The 15,077-nt window shown below is 38.9% G+C and overlaps 1 long non-coding RNA gene across 1 annotated transcript in view; it reads right to left on the bottom strand.

The window, feature by feature from the left end:
* Positions 1 to 12,664, bottom strand: part of LOC140990398 (uncharacterized) — a 15,961-nt gene extending 3,297 nt beyond the window's left edge. The window contains exons 1-3 of the long non-coding RNA XR_012177646.1: positions 12,260 to 12,664; positions 11,280 to 11,364; positions 9,436 to 10,674 (exon numbers count right to left, since the gene is read on the bottom strand). This is a non-coding gene — a long non-coding RNA (uncharacterized lncRNA). The remainder of the gene's footprint in view (positions 1 to 9,435; positions 10,675 to 11,279; positions 11,365 to 12,259) is intronic.
* Positions 12,665 to 15,077: the final 2,413 nt, after the last annotated feature.

The raw sequence follows: 15,077 nt of genomic DNA, 5'->3' as shown, positions 1-15,077 counted from the left end.
AAAATATTCATTTTGAGATTTATGCGATATTGCTTGTGGCCACTTTACTATCATGGGATCATTACTTCACCCCGTCGCCAGTTACCGGTCAGTTCAGTTTGTACCACCCAGTATACTGTGGCATTAGTCTGATCAGACGATTATTATTTCACCGGTCGTCAGTTACCGGTCCCGGTCGTTGGTTACCGGTCAGTTCAGTTCAGGGACCACTTGCGTAGACCATAATCTCACCAGAAAATTATTACATGCTATTTCATTACAGGGCTCCAAGGAGCAAACATTTTCACTATGATTTTTAGTTCAGTTATGCACGTATTATAATTAATCATGACACGATATTTTACGTTATGCCTCATGACACAATATTTTAACTTGCATGCGATTTTATTATTTATTTACTTGTTATTTACGATATATGCATGCTGAGTCTTTAGACTCACTAGACTTGATTGTTGTAGGTACTGATGATGTCAGGATCGAGGGCGGGGACCAGTGAGCCAGCTCGAGTCGGCAGTAGTGGGACCCGAGGACCTTATTTATCAGTTTATTTATGATTTTGCGATAACTCATTTTATTACAATGAATTATTTTAAGTTGTCGTTTTGAAACATAATTTACTTCCGCTGCTATTTTTGAACATTAAACTTTATTTATCAGTTTGTTTATGAACGAGGCATTTGAATTAATGAAAAAGAAAACTTTTAAATTTTTCCGCAAATTTTCATGTACGAATTTAGAGGCCTCTACAGGTGGTATCAGAGTCTATGTTCCTGTAAAGGGTTGCACTACTACTGACTTCGAGAAGCTCACGAAGTCACGTCTTCGGTCTGAAGTTTTACATTCATGCATTTTATTTAAAGCCGAAATTATTTTAACTGCATGTTCTCATGAAGTATTGTTACGTTCAGATTTTAATTGTCCAGTATTTATTTACATTTAAATAAATTATGGAATTATGCATGTTGGTTACGTATGTGTTATATATGGAACAGTATGCCTCCTAGACGCCAGGTTAGACGCCCGAGAGGTGATGCTGAGCACCGTCATGAGGACGGTGAGGATCAGAGGCAAGAGAGGCACGGACCTCCACCCCCTCCACCAGATATGAATTCCCAGATGCTAGCTGGGATGACTCAGTTCTTCGCACAGTTTGCTGGGAACAATGCTGTGGCGACCAGGCCGACATGGCCTTAGGCTGTCTACGAGAGGTTCATGAAGATGCGTCCTAAGGAGTTTTCAGGGACAACGGACCCCATGATTGCCGAGGGCTGGATCAAGTCCCTCGAGGTTATCTTCGAGTTTATGGAGCTTGGAGATGCAGACAGAGTTCGTTGTGCCACATACTTATTCGGAGGAGATGCCCGCTTATGGTGGGAAGGAGCATCAGTAGCCCTAAACTTGGCTACACTGAGTTGGACATGCTTTACGGAGGTATTCTACTCCAAGTATTTTAATGAGGAAGTGCGCACCAGGTTGACCACAGAATTCATGAGCCTGAGGCAGGGAGATCTGACTGTTACGGAGTTCATCCGTAAGTTTGAGAGGGGTTGTCATTTTGTGCCCTTGATCGCGAATGATGTTAAAACGAAGTTGATGCATTTATTGGTGGGTCTACGGCCGATCTTGCGCCGTGATGTTAGGGTGTCTGACCCTACTACTTATGAGGTCCCTGTCTCCAGAGCTCTAGCTGCAGAGCAGGAACAGCGTGATATCGAGAGGGACCGCCAGGGCAAGCGCCCAGTCCAGGTACCACACCGTCCTCCTCCTCAGCAGCATCAGCAGCAGAATAAGAGGCCTTTCCGTGGCCCGCCCAGAAACAGAGGCCACCAGCAACAGCAGCAGCGGCGGGGACCTATTGAGCATCCGATCTGTCTAAAATGCTCACGCCGCCATCCTGGAGTATGTATGTATGGCTCTGGGAAGTGTTACAAGTGCGGTAGCCCAGACCACGTGCTACCGCAGTGCCCTCAGAGGAATCTGCCTATCCAAGGCAGGGTATTTGCTCTCCATGCAGCGGAGACGAACCCCGATACCATGCTTATGACAGGTACCTTTAAGCTTTAAATTTATATTTGGGATTTAATGTTTTGGGTCGAGATTTGAACCTAGAATTGCAATAGGGTTGCATGCTCTACTCAGTATTATTTTTGGGAAATTAAGTTAGAAGAACTTTGGCCTATGCATGTCTATAAGTTAGTTTTGTGATTATTGGGTTCAGCCTAGTGTTCTAACCTTTCAGGGAGAATTTTCATAGCTGGCTCAGCTACAAAAGCCCTGATAGATTCAGGGGCTACTCACTCATTTATTTCTGAGGTCTTTGCGAATTTTTTCAAAGTTAAGACCGTTGGGCTAGATGTAGCCTACTCAGTGGTACTGCCTTCGGGAGAGGAGATGGCAGCCATCAATGTGATCCGAGACATAGATCTGGAGCTTCATGGCAACCTTGTTTATGCGGATCTGATTGTCTTGCCAATGCCAGAGTTCGACATCATATTAAGCATGGATTGACTATTACGGAACAGAGTGTTGATAGATTTCCAGCGGAGATCTGTTCTAGTCCGACCGCCTGGGATGACACAGTTCTTATTTGAGCCGGACAGGTACTTTCCCTTACCGCGCATTATTCCTTATGTCCAGGCTAGGAAGCTCATGCATAGTTGGTGTCGAGCGTTTTTAGCAACTTTTATATCTGTCCCCGAGGCACCCAGTCAGTCAGCCGCAGATGTTCCGATTGTTAGAGATTTCTTAGACGTTTTTCCTAAGGACGTCTCTGGTATGCCACCCGAGAGAGAGGTGGAGAGTTCTATTGAACTTATGCCAGGTACGGTACCGATCTCAAAAGCAACGTACCGACTAGCACCGACAGAGATGGCAGAGCTTAAGCAGCAGATTCAGGAACTTCTTGACAAGGAGTTCATTCGCCCAAGCTTTTCACCATGGGGCGCGCCAGTCTTGTTTCTGAAGAAGAAGGATGGCTCTATGAGACTTTGCATCGATTATTGGGAGTTGAACAGGGTTACGGTGAAGAATAAATACCCACTTCCGAGGATTGAAGATCTATTTGACCTGTTGCAGGGAGCTTCGGTATTCTCCAAGATTGATCTGCGTTCCGGTTATCACCAGTTGAGGGTGAAAGACGCTGATGTTTCCAAGACTGCTTTTAGGACTCGTTATGGCCACTACGAGTTCCTTGTGATGCCGTTCGGTTTGACGAATGCGCCAGCGATCTTCATGGATCTCATGAATCGCGTATTTCAGCCGTATCTTGATCAGTTTGTGATAGTGTTCATAGACGACATTCTCGTCTGCTCGAAGAATCAAGAAGATCACAGCAGACATCTGACCACAGTGTTGCAGATCTTGCAGAAGCACAAGTTATTCGCAAAGTTCAGTAAGTGCGAATTCTTGTTGGAGAAGGTGGCGCTCTTAGGCCACATTGTTTCTAGCAGTGGTATCGAAGTAGACCCAGCAAAAGTTGCAGCAGTCAGAGATCGGGTTGTACCACAGAATGCATCTGAGATCCGCAGTTTTCTTGGCCTAGCAGGATATTACCAGAAGTTCATTCAGGGATTTTCTTCCATCGCAGTTCCCCTCACATCATTGACAAAGAAGAATGTGAAATTTGTGTGGAGTGATGATGGTCAGAAGAGCGATGATACTTTGAAGCAAGCTCTTACCTCAGCACCAGTTTTGGCCATGCCATCAGGGCCCGGTGAGTTTGATCTATATACTGATGCTTCGAAGCTTGGGCTCGGAGCAGTATTGATGCGGCATGGGAAGGTAATAACATATGCTTCTCGTCAGTTGAAGACTCATGAGAAGAATTACCCTACCCATGATCTAGAGTTGGCAGCCGTTGTTTTTGTTTTGAAGATCTGGGGATGCATTATTTGTATGGAGAGAAGTGCCAGATCTTTACCGACCACAAGAGCCTCAAGTACTTCTTTAAGCAGAAAGAGCTGAATATGCGTCAGAGACGATGGTTGGAGCTCGTGAAAGACTATGATTGTGACATTAGCTACCACCCGGGTAAGGCTAATGTAGTGGCGGATGCATTAAGCAGGAAAGTCGCAGTGATGGCTCATTTGACGATTCAGAGACCTCTTCAGTCTGAGATGCAGAGGTTTGATCTAGAGGCATATCCTCAAGGTAGAGTTCCCCATCTATCCACCCTGACGATCCAGTCTTCTCTCATTGACCGTATTCACAGTGGTCAGTCAGCAGATGAGCAGTTGGCAAAGTGGAAGCAGAGAAATGAGGCCAAGGACAGTGGCTTGTATTCAGTTAGTGACGGTATGTTGAGATACCGAGACAGGATATGGGTTCCTAGCGGTGATTCCATTCGAGCGGATATTCTATCAGAGGCCCATATGTCACCGTACTCTATTCACCCTGAGAGTACGAAGATGTATAAAGATCTGCAGTTATTATATTGGTGGCCAGAAATGAAGAAGGACATCAGACGTTTTGTATCCGAGTGTCTGACTAGTCAGTTAGTAAAGGCGGAGCATCAGAGACCAGCAGGGTTGCTCAAGCCTCTTCCTATTCCTGAGTGGAAGTGGGAGAATGTTACCATGGATTTTGTGACCGGTTTGCCGAAGTCAATCAGAGGATCAAATGCTATCTGGGTGATTCTTGATCGTCTTACCAAATCAGCGCACTTCTTGCCTATTAAGACGACTTTCACCATGGTTCAGTATGCAGAGTTGTATATCCGAGAGATAGTCCGACTTCATGGTATTCCAGTTTCTATCGTGTCTGACAGAGACGCCAGATTCACTTCCTCATTTTGGAAGAGTTTGCATTCGACGATGGGTACGAAGTTGTTGTTTAGCACAGCTTTCCACCCTCAGACAGACGGGCAGTCAGAGCGAGTTATTCAGATTTTGGAGGATCTTCTCCGTGCTTGTGTTATCGATTTCTCCGGGAGTTGGGAGTCGAACTTGCCATTAGTGGAGTTCACCTATAACAACAGCTTTAAGTCATCTATAGGAATGGCTCCATATGAAGCATTGTATGGTCGCAAGTGTAGATCTCCTGTTCATTGGGATGAGGTAGGAGAGAGAGCAGAGTTGGGGCCAGAGATTATTCAGCAGACTGTCGATGTAGTAGCCCAGATCCGGGACAGGATGAGGACTGCTCAGAGTCGACAGAAGAGTTATGCGGACCAGCGGAGGAGAGATTTAGAGTTCGCCATGGGCGACCATGTCTTTGTGAAAGTGACACCCATGAAGGGTGTCATGCGATTTGGGAAGAAAGGGAAGCTCTGTCCGAGATTCATTGGACCATTTGAGATCCTTGACAGAGTTGGGAAGCTAGCTTATCGTGTTGCTTTTCCGCCGAATCTGGCCGGAGTACACAATGTGTTCCACGTCTCCATGCTGAGGAAGTATATGGCCAATCCTTCGCATGTGCTGAATTTTGAACCGTTGCAGCTTACTCCGAACCTGTCTTATGAGGAGAGACCAGTGCAGATCCTAGACAGACAGGAGAAGAAGCTTCGGAACAAGCTGGTTAAGCGAGTTAAAGTCAAGTGGCTTTACCATTCAGAGGAGGAAGCTACGTGGGAGTCTGAGCCCGAGATGAGGAGTCGGTATCCGGAACTATTCGGTGAGTGCTAATTTTGAGGACGAAATTTCTTTTAAGGGGGAAGGATTGTAGAACCAGTAAATTAGACTACGTATAAGCCATGCATAATTCCTAATATTTAAATTAAAATGATTTTTCATTGCATGAGTATTAAATTTCTTTTCTTTAAATTTAATTATTTTAATGCAGTAGTTTAATTATTAGCTTTTTCAGTTAAATAAGTAAGGCCGGACTGGAGTTGGAGTAAAGAGATAAAATTTAATATTAAGAAAACATTCTTAGAATTTATTTAAGATAAATAATAAGTTATTTTAGTATAAAAGAATGTTTAAGAATTTATTTAATTAACTTGAGATAAGTAGTAAATAAATTCTTTATGTCCAATAATTTAATTAAAAGCCTAAAATAAAATATGTGACCAATTGAGATAAGTTAATTTAGACTTATATTAATTAAGAAATTTCAACTTAACATGTTAGCAATTTAATTTAAAGATTTAGCCATGCATGCAAGATAATGTTATGCCAAAATTAATTTATTAATTCACTAAAATATTTAATGAGTAGATAAAACTCTAAAGAATTAAAATACAATATTTAAGCAATATTTTTACCTCCCATTATCTCAAATTTTTGGCCATCATCTATTAGGGATTTCATTAAATTGCCAACTCACAATTTTGATCACCTTACCTTATTCCTCCTTGGTAGAATAAATCATTCAACTTTAAATCTTCAATAAATATTAATTAAGCAATTTTCCTACCTCTTTTGACTAGATAAAATCGGCCACTTCATTTTATAAGATTTGATTTTTGACAACTCACCAATTTTTTTTTATATATCTTTCCTTATCTATTTTGTTGGGAGATAATTCCATCACACTAAATCATCAATAATTAATAATTAAACAATATTTTTACCTCTTTTAATCATCAAATTTCGGCCCCTTCATTTAGAAGATTTGGATTATTTTGACAAATCACTTTCTTATTTCTTTCCTTAACCTTTTCTTGGAGATAATCCTTCACCATTTTAAGTCCTCATTAATTATTAAATAAGCAGTGTTTCTACCCTACTTTATTTATAAAAATCGGCCCCTCCTTTATATTTTAAAAGATTTTATTAGTTGGACAATTCATTTCCTTATTATCTTTCCATCATCTTGTTCTAGGTAGATATCCTCCCCACTTTTAAATCTCTACCAAATAAATAATTAAGCAATTCTTCGCTTGTACCTAGACCCTAAAGTCGAACATCTGCACTCTTGATCATCCCTCAAAAATCTGTTGATATCAATAACCCCCTTTATCTCTCAACTCTAGAATAGAAAAGATTTTATCTTACCCTTCTAACCTCCCATCTATTAGTAAACTTTCAATTCATTCCCTAACCATTTTTCCCCCTCCATATTCTCGAAAATCCAGTCCCTTTCAATAGAGAAAAATCAAGTTCTAGCTAGAGGAAAGTAGGGAGAAAAATCGAGTATAAACAAGGAAGCAAAGAAAATCACTCCGTCTCCTCCGCGCCGTGCCGTCGTAGTGTTTGTTTTCTTATTCAAACAAATTTCAGGCATGTTTATATCTTTCTTTCACTCTTCAATCAAGTCATATACATGTTTTTAAACCATATTTGTTCATGATTTTTAATAGAAAAACCGAAATATTTCAGCAACTACACAACAAAATTCTGCAAAGATTTTTCTACTTCCCCTCATGCTTCACGCTGGTAGTTGTTTTGATGGTTTCAGGGTATGGCTCGTTCCAGGCACTCAAGGTTGCTTATGGTCATGTCCTAGGGTATGTTAGGGTCGAGTTTGATCCAGGGTTCATGTCCCAAAACCGTGAGTTAGATGCTCCAATCTGCAAGCGTGAAACTAGTGTCATATTGAGTTCGATTTTTTTTTTTCCAGTTTTGTTGTCAAGGGTGATGTTGCTAATCTTGGCCGCCCTAGGGGCTATAGCCATGGTTAGAACATCTCCTTATCATGTCTAAGACGTGACCAAGTTGCCCCTTTGAGGCTTGGTCCATGTTGGAATCGATTTTTAAATCAAAACACAAGAACAGCCCCTTCCCCTTTCGCCCCTTCTCATTTTTACAGCAAGTGTGTTTCGCGTATTGTGGAATGGTGTGGATCTTGGTTGGCCTACGGCCCTTAGCCACAGTTCACACCCTACCTATGGATGTCTAGATCATGCCACGGCCAACCAAATGGCCACTGGAATGGTCCATGACAGCAAGAACCACAGCAACATCCCACGCGCAGAATTAGTGCTCGGTTGGGACGCATGATTTGTTTCTGGTGTGATGCGAATTGTGGTTAGCCTAGGGCCCTTAGCTGTGGTTCAAATCATTCCCTAGGTAAGAGGTTCTGGTCGGTGTTTCAAGCCCCAATGGCCATTAGCCTCGTAAACGACGCAAGGAAACCAAAGCACAGCTGCTGTAGTTTTGTGACAGCAACTTGCTGCGGCGGTTCAGTAGCTCGTTCGAGTTCTTGGTTGGCTTTTAGCCTATGGCCTTGGACTGGACAGTGCCTCATCAAGTTGGGAAGGTCATGTTTTTGGCCCTTTGTGATTCGGATCATTTTAGAGGTCGTACGATAATTTACGGTGCGATGTGCCAAATTGACTCTCGAAAGAGCGTTTCATGTTTTGGCCTCCATTCCCCAAAATTTCGGCTCTTACCATTTTAGGAGCATTATTTCATCATTTTTAAGTGTATTTTAATCATGACTAAATGATGGTTCGTTGTTGGTTCAGGTTGACACGGAGTCATGATTAAATACGAAGTCGTTGGGCGTAATTGTCTCGTTTTGGATTCAATTACGAAGTTTGGTCAAAAAATTCATTTGCATATTTTTCATGTTTAATTTAAGCCGCAGCGAGCCTGGGAGCGATCCAACCCAATCAGTAAAATTATTCAGGATATTTAATTATGTTATTTAATTATATTACGTGCAAAAATATTCATTTTGAGATTTATGCGATATTGCTTGTGGCCACTTTACTATCATGGGATCATTACTTCACCCCGTCGCCAGTTACCGGTCAGTTCAGTTTGTACCACCCAGTATACTGTGGCATTAGTCTGATCAGACGATTATTATTTCACCGGTCGTCAGTTACCGGTCCCGGTCGTTAGTTACCGGTCAGTTCAGTTCAGGGACCACTTGCGTAGACCATAATCTCACCAGAAAATTATTACATGCTATTTCATTACAGGGCTCCAAGGAGCAAACATTTTCACTATGATTTTTAGTTCAGTTATGCACGTATTATAATTAATCATGACACGATATTTTACGTTATGCCTCATGACACGATATTTTAACTTGCATGCGATTTTATTATTTATTTACTTGTTATTTACGATATATGCATGCTAAGTCTTTAGACTCACTAGACTTGATTGTTGTAGGTACTAATGATGTCAGGATCGAGGGCGGGGACCAGTGAGCCAGCTCGAGTCGGCAATAGTGGGACCCGAGGACCTTATTTATCAGTTTATTTATGATTTTTGCGAAAACTCATTTTATTACAATGAATTTTTTTAAGCTGTCGTTTTGAAACATCATTTACTTCCGCTGCTATTTTTGAACATTAAACTTTATTTATCAATTTGTTTATGAACGAGGTATTTTAATTAATGAAAAAGAAAATTTTTAAATTTTTCCGCAAATTTTCAAGTACGAATTTAGAGGCCTCTACATAAACTAATAGTACAACATCCTATTAAGATTGAAGAAATGAAAAGGTTTGTGAAAACTAACAAATAGAAACAAAATAAAAAAACCAAAAATTGATAACCAGAACATTAAACAAAAAACATTTATAAACTTAAGTTTAACATACTTGAGCAAGTTCTTCAAGGAATAGAAACACAATAGTTAAATATGTGGAGGCTTTGATTAGTGAAGACCGAAGAGTGTTGAAAATTGGTTGAGGGTCGTTAAATCTCCAGCGATCAATCGATCTTAAATTTGTTTCCAAAGTTGGATCTTAGATTAACATAATTCAAAAATATCTTGGATTATTTGAAAGAGATGAAGACTAGAGTGAAAAATATTCAATTTATTAATCGAGTTACAACTCTATTAGTTGGAAGAAAACTCATTAATTTCATATGATTCAATCACAATCTTAAACATTGGATTTAGTTTCATATAACAGATTTTCTACGGAGAGAAACATGATTTTGTAAAAAAAAATTAAACAAATCAAAAGGATGAAAATAAGCAATAAAATAACTAATGATAGGAAACAAAGAATAACTAACTGATTATGAAACAAATGCAAATGCATTATTTAAATTTAATTTGTCATGACACATATTGCTTTCTCAGAGAAAAAAACACACATTTATAAGAATGCAATGAGTTTGGTAGAATTATTGATATTATAAATCATACAATATATCATATATAATGTTCAACAACATATGAAAGATAAATTATAATTTTTGGATTTCAAAAAATAATATTTTTCCTACAAATTTTGAATCTTGAGTAATGATGTCACTGTGAGGGCAAAGCCTCAAATCCAAACGACAATTAGACAATAAAAAAGTGTTTTGCACATGTTCTTCGGTTCTAATCTTAAGATAGTTCGCATAACATTCAAGTTTACACCTTTCACATACATGCTTAATGTCTATCCAACCAAGATTCGAAATGTTGAATAGACTCTTCAAACTAAAACTTAATATGTTAATCCTAACCAATACTTGAAGATAAGAGACGAAAAAATATAGTGAAAACGAGATATTTAACATCACGTCTACGTATTTTCAAACTCGTTATATCTGAATTATTGAATTAGATTGTGAAATATCAACACACCAAAATATGCATAAAAACGACAAATAATGGAAAATTGAGAGCAACAAATGGAAACTGATTATAGTGTCTTAAAATTTTAAATGTTTATACTCACGTGGAAGAGAAGAACGTGGGCAGTCGGAATACTGAAGAGGAACATGGGGGGAATAGGGAGAAAAAAGATGAGCAACGTGAATGAAAGAATATAAAAGTCTGGAACACGGGCCCAAATTTTACCAACTCAAAGTCCGGTAACTTTGCTTGAAATTCCTACACAAACATCAAAATCACGACTTGTATCATCATAATTAGATATAAAAAGAAGTAAAGAACTCCAAATAGAATATATATAATCTTAACTATATATCATAAATTTATTTAAATACAACATACTAAATCTAACAAAATGTTTCATTTTTTGAAATCACAATAAATGACTGACGACTCGGAGTCGTGAAGAAAACACAGCCCTCGATATCAATCAAAATAAGGCAAATAAAAAGAAAAACGAAAAGCTTTTTTCTCTAAATCGCTAATTCCTCAATGAACCTTGACAAAGAAGGCAAAATAAAATAAACATGAAAAAATTCTCACGCAAAATCGCTAATGCATCGACAAACCTTCACAAAATCTCTGAAAATGAGTTAGTAGAATGAAAAATCGATGAGAAACAACGCCATGAAGAAATCATTTTTAAAGGATTACAAGGATAGAAAGCAACCAAATCAAGGCAAATAAAAAAAATTAACAAACCCGAATAGTTTGATAAAACTATGTATGTAATGTCTGTTAACAAATTCAATAATGAACATAACACTATTAGTTGTCAACGTGAGTTAAAGAACAAAACAGAGCATTGTTAAATAGGCGTGTACCTGCATAAGCGATTGAAATGGTTAATGCATGACCAATAAGTTTGTTATTTCTTTGTTTTATCTTTTTGAAGCCAGCTTCCACGCGCTGTATCACTCATAAACTTAGCAAATCATGTGAAACTTTAACATTAAAAGCCCATTGTTACAGCATGGCCATGTTATGAAGTAACACGTCATCTAGCAGAATGATGGAAGGGAGAAAAAGGCATAAATTAGATTCTGCTACTTAGTGGAATTATAATTAATTAACAATAGTAATCATATATCGCTAGAATAAATTGCTAGATTAGATATAAAACACACAATTTGGATTTATGAGAAGCCCACATCATATAGAAGCTAACACCTCCAACAGTTTGATAAAATTTTGTATGCACTGTCTTTTAACAAATGCAACTATGAATATAAAACTAATAGGAACCTACGTTAATTAAATAACAAAAAATAGCATTGTTAAATAAGTGCTTATTTGTATAGGCTATTATCCCATAAATAGAACGATCCAAAAGACTATGGTACAATAAGATAATGGAACCAATCAACGTAACTTAATTTATGAAATCGAACAGTAAAAAAATACCAAGCATACATTGAAATGATTGAATTGGAACTATAATTACAAATCAAATTGAATATTATTTAAAATCCCCAATCAGAAAAAATTAAATTTGAAAATGAAATAAAAATACCATTTGAAACTAAAATTGACACTAAACAGAGAAAGTTTATTGGCAGTGAAAGAAAAAGAATCTAACGTGGGGTTGATTCAAAATAAATGAAAGAATAATGAATTGACACAATCAACAACTGAAGCGAACCAAATAAGAAAACGTGGTTTTTGGTAAGAGTTTCTCATACAACTATCAAGTGGGAGTTGATTGTGGCGCACTGCATCAATCATGTTATGGGGGTTATTTTTTATTGGCACCGAAAAAAATCCTTCAAAAATCTAACCGAAAATAATGCCCGAATTTTCTCACCTCCGCTTCCAAAGCCCCGTTCAGTGTTCCCACGATCACCGCGACTGCCACCGTGAGTCTCACTCTGTATGCGAAAATTGACTTCGTGCAGAAGCTACAACCGAATATTTTGATAATCAATAGAGTTGCGGGGGTTTTATTTTATTTGTATTGGAAGAAAAAGAAACAGACGATAGGGTTGATAATTTTTGAAAGTTGAAGAAGAAGCAACAACCACCTTGATTTGTAATTTTCCAGTCCGAGAGAAACTGCTGTCCGATTGTTCTGTTTGAGAGAAAAGGATGGGTTTGAGTTGAGAAGAGCGTGAATTGATGAGGGGTAAAAGGAAAACACAATCTATAATTGAAAAGGGGAAAGTGATTGGGGAAGGGAAAATAGAAGACATGGGTGGGTACAGGGGCAATTTTGGGTAATTAGAAAACAGACCAAGACACCGTCAGTTTCTATGTGGAGCTTGAACTTAATAAATAGTAAAAGATAAGAGTTATTGGGCCCAATTTAATTATTTAAAGTGGGTCCAATTGCTCTTAAGCTTGCAAGCCCAAAACTCAAGCTCATTAGCATCTTGATTAAATCTATAAATATGTTACCTAGGCTTTCAAATTTTAGCCTCAATTCAGCCGAAAACACACAGCACACACACTAGAAATTTCGAGAAAAAGGTTGGGAAGGAAATCAAGGAGTCTTCTTGTCCGACGTCGCACCTTCACCATCGATCGATTATTCGGGTGTTATAAACGCAAAGGCACGTTCTCTAAATTTTTTTAAAAAAAAACATCATATAAATCATAATATGCATGATTTAATTGTTTATGCATGGAAAAAAAATAGGAGTTTGAATATTTTTACGGTCAAATGTTTATTTTCAAAAATATGATATTTTTGCGCAAATATAAAACACGTTATGATTCCCAACGAGTACGCTGCCAATACATGATAAAAATATGGTTAAAACATGACAATTTTTAAAGGGGAAACGAGCTGGAAACCGAGGGAATCAAGAGGAGTGGGCCGATGGTTTGTTTGGGGTTGCACTTGAGTCATGGGGTTGGCTAGGGTGCATGGTTACTTGGGGCTCGGCCAGGGCTGGTTGGGGCTTGTTTAGGGTCATGTTTCAGGGCTAGGAAGAGTCCTAGCCGGTTGCATCCAAGGAGGAGCCCCTTAAAGAAAGGACTCCTCTCGCGGCTAAGGAGTGCAACAGCAGCCAGGGGGTGCTCGCTGCTGGGGCTATGTGGCTCAGTGTAGGTCCAGCAGGGTCAAGGGAGGTTGGTCGGGGGTGCGCTCATGGGGCTGTGCGGTGTGGCTCGACAGGGCTCGAGCAAAACGTGGAAACGTGGAGAACACAAGGGCGCGCAGGCTGCTGTTCATTTGCATGAGGCTCGCGACGCTGTTCAATGGTTTGGGTTGGGCTTGTTTGGGTCTAAGCATGGTCTAGGGTTGGTTAGGGTCAGGTGGGCTCGATGGTGGCTCGGCTGAAAGAGTTCTAGGCTAACTAGGAGTGCTAGTGCAACTAGGATACACACATACACACATGCATGCAATCGGGTTGAGGGGCAGGATTGTTTGAGCGAGATAGGATCTTGTTCTATGGGCTGGGCTCGGTCAGTAGGGTTCCTAGGTGGGTTGGCTCAGGTTTGGCTTGAGGTGGCTCGACCATGGCTCGAGTAAATAAGGAGATGGCTCGGTGGGTTCCTTGAAGTATCATATTTCGAATTTATGAGAATAAAATTGAAACCATGGGTCCACGGGTGTGGTTCATGGCTCACAAGGTAGTTTAGGAAACAAAAAGGTTATTTTTAAAATTTGATATCAAAATAATGAGTTTTGAATTTATCCGGGATTTAATCGCCTCTCGAATAATTAATTAAAGAATTAATCGAAAAGCCTCGAATTATGCTGAATAAAATTATGAAAAATTATATTTAAGCTTAATTAATTATTTGGGATAAACTCATGTCATTAAAAACAAGAAAAAGATAAAATCGAGAATTTTTACGTTTAGGGGCAAAACGGTAATTTTACACCTAAAAAATAAGTAAAAGCTTGGCAGCATCCCGAAGAATCATAATGTATGTTAAATGATATTTTATGATTTAAAATGATGATTTTGATGAAAATATGATATTTTATGATTTCTGGTAAAGCTGTGCAATTTATACTGTTTAAAATGCTATTTTTGGAAAGCTATGATATGTTATGATTTTAAAAGAAAATGAAAAATATTTTGAGGGATGTGAATTGACTGTGACAAATGATATATGATTTTGTGAGGATGTCGTGAGGGAAAAGGCCTCAGAGGGAGCTCATTTACGGGAGAATGCCCCAGAGAGAGCACATTTATGGGAAAAGGCCCCAGAGGGAGCCCGTCTATGGGAGAAGGCCCCCGAGAGAGCCCCGAAAATCGTATTTCTACGGTGGAGCCTAGTGTTCACCCCATGAACCATGTGGAGCTGAAGACTGATCAGTCGACCAAAGGATAAATGTTAGTCACTTTCAAGGATCAAACTTCGCCCAAATGATAAAGGATTGAAAGCTTTACGAATAAAATGATTTATGATATATGATTTATGCTTAAAATCATTTTAAATGATTTAATTATGCTTAATTGAGTTTTAAACAATTTTAAATTGTTTATTTATGTTTAAAAGATTTTTTAAAATAAAAGTATGATTTTTAAATGCTTGTGATTGTATATGTATTATTTGCTACTCATGTTTAGAACGTGCTGAGTCATTAGACTCACTAGGTTTGTATGCTGCAGGATTTGATGATATTATGGGAGGCGCTGATGATTGAGTGGATCGAGTGCTGCAGTACA

Source organism: Primulina huaijiensis, chromosome 12 (assembly GCF_012295235.1).
Source record: "Primulina huaijiensis isolate GDHJ02 chromosome 12, ASM1229523v2, whole genome shotgun sequence".
In the NCBI taxonomy this organism is placed as follows: Eukaryota; Viridiplantae; Streptophyta; class Magnoliopsida; order Lamiales; family Gesneriaceae; genus Primulina; species Primulina huaijiensis.
This window is presented reverse-complemented; position numbering and strand designations above follow the sequence as displayed.